Source organism: Eptatretus burgeri, chromosome 16 (genome assembly GCF_056783735.1).
Source record: "Eptatretus burgeri isolate ZD-2024b chromosome 16, Ebu_testis_v1, whole genome shotgun sequence".
Taxonomy (NCBI): domain Eukaryota; kingdom Metazoa; phylum Chordata; class Myxini; order Myxiniformes; family Myxinidae; genus Eptatretus; species Eptatretus burgeri.
Window position 1 is genome coordinate 4,212,279 of NC_140976.1, and position 6,062 is coordinate 4,218,340.

General features: G+C 41.9%; 1 protein-coding gene across 3 annotated transcripts in view; it reads right to left on the minus strand.

The window, feature by feature from the left end:
- PDXK (pyridoxal kinase) overlaps positions 1-1,299 on the minus strand; it is a 66,960-nt gene extending 65,661 nt beyond the window's left edge. For 2 of the 3 annotated variants that reach the window (XM_085859977.1, XM_085859976.1), the window contains exon 1: positions 1,162-1,295. The gene's annotated coding sequence lies outside the window, so the exon portion shown is untranslated. Of the gene's footprint in view, positions 1-1,161 lie in introns of all 3 variants that reach the window. The other variant, XM_085859978.1, reaches the window with a different exon arrangement.
- Between the last annotated feature and the right edge of the window lie 4,763 nt (positions 1,300-6,062).

Consider the following 6,062-nt stretch of genomic DNA (forward strand, 5'->3'; position numbering starts at 1 on the left):
TTTTGCAGAATGAAGGGTTTTATGGTGGCTGGAGTGCAAATCCTGTCACCAACCTCCTAGTAAAAAGTAACCCAACTGTCCCCCCCTTTGGGAAAAAGAGGACGTCCGCAGACACAGTTGAGCACCAGATATGGATGGCCGTTGGCTCACAAGTAGCTCCTCCACCCTTTGGGAAGCGACCACCGGAAACGGGAAATGGCCAAACATCCACACGCACGGACAGACACCACGCTTCGCATTATATAATCGATCGTTTAAATTCTTATATAGAAATAAAAGGAAGTGGGATTACTTAGAATTCGCAAATTCATTTTCCAGATCACTGGTCTGTTCATTTCCCACTTGGGACAGCTTTGTACTCCAGATTTCCATCCTGGCTCATTGCAACCTACATGCAGTTGGTGACAAAGTTACGGAGAGTGGGAGTGGTAACCAGTGGCTTGGATGTGGCATTTGGCCAAATCATTAAAGTAATGAACATAATCGAGCTTTCATTTTCTTTCTGAGGAATTATTACAGCATCATCCCAGCAGCGCTTTTGCTTCTGACACTTTTTGGGGATGTTCTCATCCAAGACTTTCTGACACAAATGTCTCTGTGAGGATGTTGAAAACCCCTTTGTGTGGGAACTGCATTGCTATTGTTATATAAATGCGCACTCAGAACCTAACGATGAGTGCCTAAGGAGACATATATTTATTCTGTAAGAAAATGTGGGGTTGATGGGTCAGTTTAAGCCAGCACTTATGTGGTGCACATGAGGAAGGGTATGAGAGAGGGACTGGGAAGGGGAGGGGGGGTCGTTCAATATTTCCACCATATTTGCTTAGGTAATACATATCCTCACCAAAAAGAACAAGTCTAGTGGGGAATGTTGACGGTGTCACATGCATGTTCCCATGTGAATGCAAAGCAACTGTGTGACAGAACATGAACCTCACACTGTGCCCTGAGGGTCAGCAAAGCCGAGTTTTATTACAGAGTTCACTATAGCTGAGCTCATCATAGTCAAGATCTATAGCACCCAACTCACCATAGCCAAGGTATATTACCAAGCTCACCGCAAATAACATTACCGACCTCACAATAGTTGAGTTATATTACTGAGCTCATTATAACTAAGTTATATTATATACCCAAGTCCAGCTCGACACTGCTCACCGTTTTCTCCACGATTGTAACTCTGCACAACCTGGCACAGCGAGCTCCGCACAGCCTAGCAAAGCAAGCAAGCTCTGCACAGTCTGGCATAGCGAGCCAGATATAGACCATCTACGACCATAAATAGATGCCTCTTGGTACCTCCACTCTACTGCCTGTGGGACGGATGGATGAACATTCCTGAACTATTGTTACCAACAAGGATCATGACTCATGGTCTTCAGAATTAAAGAAACTCGGATGTGAGATTTTGTGAGTATTTGTATAATCCTTCATCAGAGTTTATTAAAAAAGACAAACCCTTTCCATTAAAAAAAATGGTGGATCTTAAAAACGTCACACAGCATTACAATACAGCATATTAAACTTTACACAGTTATATAATACAACTTTGTCAGTATTCACACTATAATACATACTTTATCAAATTTTACACTTGCTTCAAGACTTTATCAAACAATATACAATCACATAATACTTTATGAAACTATACACAGTGCTATAATATTTTATCAAACAACACACAATAATATAATTTATCAAACTATACGCAATAATATAATACTTTATCAAACTATACACAGTAATATAGTACTTTATCAAACTATACACAGTAATATAATACTTTATCAAACAAAACACAATAATATAATACTATATTACACTACACACAGTAATATCCATAACAAACTACACACAGTAATATAATACTTTATCAAACAACACACAATAATATTGTACTTTATCAAACTATGCACAGTAATATAGTACGTTATCAAACTATACACAGTAATATCATACTTTCTCAAACTATACACAGTTGCATAATACTTTATCAAACAAAACACAATAATATAATACTTTGTCAAACTATGCATAATAATGTAATATTTCATCAAATAATACACAGTAATATACTTTATCAAACTATGCATGATAATGTAATACTTCATCAAATAATACACAGTAATATACTTTATCAAACTATACACAGTGACGTAATACTTTATCAAACTACACACCATAATATAATACTTTATCAAAATTTAATATAATACTTTATCAAACTACACACAATAATATAATACTTTATCAAACTGCACATAGTAATACGAGTAAAGTACTGAATAACTCTTATTCATGAAAATAAATGGCACAAACACAATGCACAAACATGTTAATTAAAGATACAGTTTTGACAAATTTTAAAGTTGAAGCCGCTAACACTATTTTCCTCATTTCCCCCTAAGGCCTTAGTTATTTTATAACTTGGTTTACGGATCCGCCGACGGTATATTTGCCGAAATGAAATATAAATATAAAACACATTTTTAGCCTTTTATATTTATACATTTTCTGCCGAAGGTGCAAAAGTTTCAAAACCCGAAATGTAAACATCGGCATTTATTTTCAAAATATAATTTCGTGCGCACGCACCAAAAGGCCGAGTCCCCTTTAACCAAACTGCGCAGTCGTCTTCGGTCAAGGCGTCTGAGCAGTGGCCAGCGTGGTTTAGATTGACTGTGGCTTCTGGGGCGAAAGTGATTGTTAAGAAGTATGTCAGCGGTATAAATTCGAGGGACTGTATTGGTGATTTAATCACGCAACATCTTGACGACGAATATTCTGCCCGAACGATTGCATCAATTCAGTGCAGCAGCAGGGATGATTCGCAGGCTACTCTCGATCGTGCCGATTTTGTTTCCGTCGAAAGTTGTACACCGCTGTTCGTATTGAAAGATTTTGGTGCGAAGTACGTCAAAGTTTCCCTGTGAGATGCTGATATTCAGCCTTCAACGGAGCAGAAATCAGCCTTTGATATGCTCATGGGAATGGGGGGATGGTACGATCAGATGCCCACTGAAAAGTAAGAGCTGGTTATGGCTCCGATTGACCCATTTTAAGCATGTTGACTCCGAGTAGACACCTTTTTAAAATCATATCCAGCACTATGCACTGGTGTGCATGCACACATCTACGACTTGGACAATAATTTTCTCAGCATTGTTACCATTTGTTTGATGATCCAACAGGTTTCTATAAGAAAAACATGCCAGACTATATTGTAAAAACAAGTTTTAATCCTTCTTTATTGTTTTTCACATCAGATGATACAGTGAACATGGGCATCCTGCATTTGAATGGTCTTCCATCTTCAATGTTTTCTTAGATCCTCCTGGTCTGGGATTTATATTTATTTTCCCCCCATCTACCCTTGTCTTTTCCATGGAACATCCGAAAAAAAATCATAAAAATATATTTCTAAAAATTTAAATTATATTTATATTTATATTTCGACCTACCGACCCTACAATTTAGCTGAAGAACTGCGTAAACCAAGTTATAAAATAACTAAGGCCTTAGTTTGAGGATTTGCTGTTCATGGGGATTTTCAAGAATGTAACTATCGCTAATGGCAAGACACTCATGTATGTACATGAACACTGCGTAGGGTATCATGTTCGATGAACGCTCAAGTTTTTTCATATATTATGTACACACTTGCACATGTTCATGCCAACATATGGGGAATTATTTAATATATTTAACTCCTTGAAGACGTTATTAAATTTATTTTAAGAAAACCCAAGTTAAAAATGAAGAGGTTGCAATTTAGCAATTGAAAAATCAAAATCAAAATCCAGAGCACCAGCATCCAGAGCAGTCAGGCTTTACACCAAAGAGGTCAATGATTGACTGTGTCCTTGCTCTTCGGGTCCTCACCGAACGCAGATGAGAGTTTCAGCAGGGATTGCTTGCAGCCTTTGTTGATCTCTGTCAAGCGTTTGATTCAATGAATCGGGATGCCCTCTGGAGGATTCTTGGTCTTCATGGGGTGTCACCAAGTCTTATCAATCTGATGTCTGAACTATACTATGGTACTGCGAGTGCTGTGAGATTTGGTGGTTCCATCTTTGACTTATTTCCAGTTGTTACTGGAGTTCATCAGGGGTGTGTACTGGCCCCTCACTTTTCAGCACTTGTATGGACTGGATTCTGGGGAGGATGTCAGAGATATCAAGCTCTGTTGCATCATTTGGAAATGTCAAGATCTCTAACCTTGATTTTGCAGATGATGCAGTTATTTTTGCAGAGTCTCTGGATATCCTTTTGGGGGCCATCGATGTGCTGAATGAGGAGTCGGAGACACAGGGATTACGGGTTTCCTGGGTCAAAACTGAGATGCAGCCCTGCAATGACATCTTTGATGCTGCTATCCTGTCTGTAGCTATTTGTGGTGAGGATGTTGAGGTCACGGAGAGATTCACTTACCTTGACAGTGATATTCATGTCTGCTGCGTGTGAGTCAGAGGTCAACAGACGTCTTGGTCGGGTCTGGGGAGTCATGGATTCACTGGATCATGGGGTGTGGCACTGCTGGTACCTGTGCGGGAGGATGAAAGTCTGAGTCTTCAGGTTCTTGGTGGTTCCAGTCTTACTTTATGGATGTAAGACTTGCACTCTGTCCAGGGATCTGATATGGAGACTTAATTCCTTTGGTTCCTGGGCTCTTCAGAGAATCCTTGGCTGTCGCTGGTCGGACTTTGCACCCAACGAGCGGTTGCTGAGAGACTCAAATGAGATTTGTTACCTGCATTGTCCATGAGCGTCACCTGCGGATGTATGGACATGAGGTTCATTTTCCTGATGCTGATCCTGCTCACCAGATTCTCTCAGGGAGGCATCCTCGTGAGTGGAGGAGTCCAATGGGCCATCCACGTGCCTCATGGTTGCAACAGATTGATCAACATCTCAAGGAGATGGGGATGAGCCAGGCATCTGCCTGGGGGATGGTCAGATGGAGACCCTTGGAGTACTGGTGGACCCCCACTCACCCCACACCCCCTCCCCTCCAGCGGAATCTTTGTGTTCTGTTTAGAGATTAAGAATAAATCGTTTTCTTGTGGATAGACATGCTTTGCGAATGTGAGTTAGTTCAGTAATTTTTTCCCCCTCTTGACCTCCTGCACTCGAACCATTTCCCGCTAACACACACTCGCACATAAATGACATCGATAACGACATTCCCACATCCTTCTGTTCAGCGGAGAATTTGGGGCAAGTGACTTGAAGGAGAAGTAGGACAAGGACCTGCATCGTCTACCTTATTTCAAAAGCCACTGAATCATCTCCCTCCCCCAAAACGGAAGCAATCCATCACCCTTGACAGGTGGGCGCCAAGTTGTCACCCTCCCGCGGGTTGGTATGGCACCCGGCCACTGCAGGCGAGGTAGCCAAGACCACAGCCCAATTGGTGGAGGCGAGGCCCTTGCCACGGGGCCAAGCGCCTATCGATCTCGTTACACCAAATGGAACCCGTGTGATCTCATGAATCTGGAGAGGTGGTCACAAGGGACCATGGACCTGTACCGGAGGACATGGTCCAGGTTCTGATTGATAAGCGGCTAGCAAGAGCAGGAACATGGCAGGCAACTCCAATGGTGGGATCATGTGGATTGGAAATGAGTACGTCAATTAGGAATTCCAGCGGGGGGGATTTGGAATTGAGGAGGCATGCACTTTACCTGGTGAGGTGTTATAATTGCCGCCACATGGGTCACATAACCCTGGACTGTAGAGTTTAGGTGTCCCCATAAGGATAGGCCTCGACCCACCGCCCTGACTACTCCTAACAGCATACCTTTGACAACCTGCCATCAACATCCCTGTCCCCCCCCCCTTGGGAAACGAGTAAGTGCCGAGTAAGTGCGGATGGTAAAAGGAGCCCTCATCAACGGAACAAGTCATTCATTGTTGACAAATTGAAATTGGGAGTTTGACAATTCTGTACAAAATTGCGGGACGCCATGGTGGACACGTGAGCAAGCGTCACAATCTTTTTTTCTTCTTCTTTCCAGGGGAGGGGGCATGGGCTTTGGTCAAAAGTCACATCAACCACA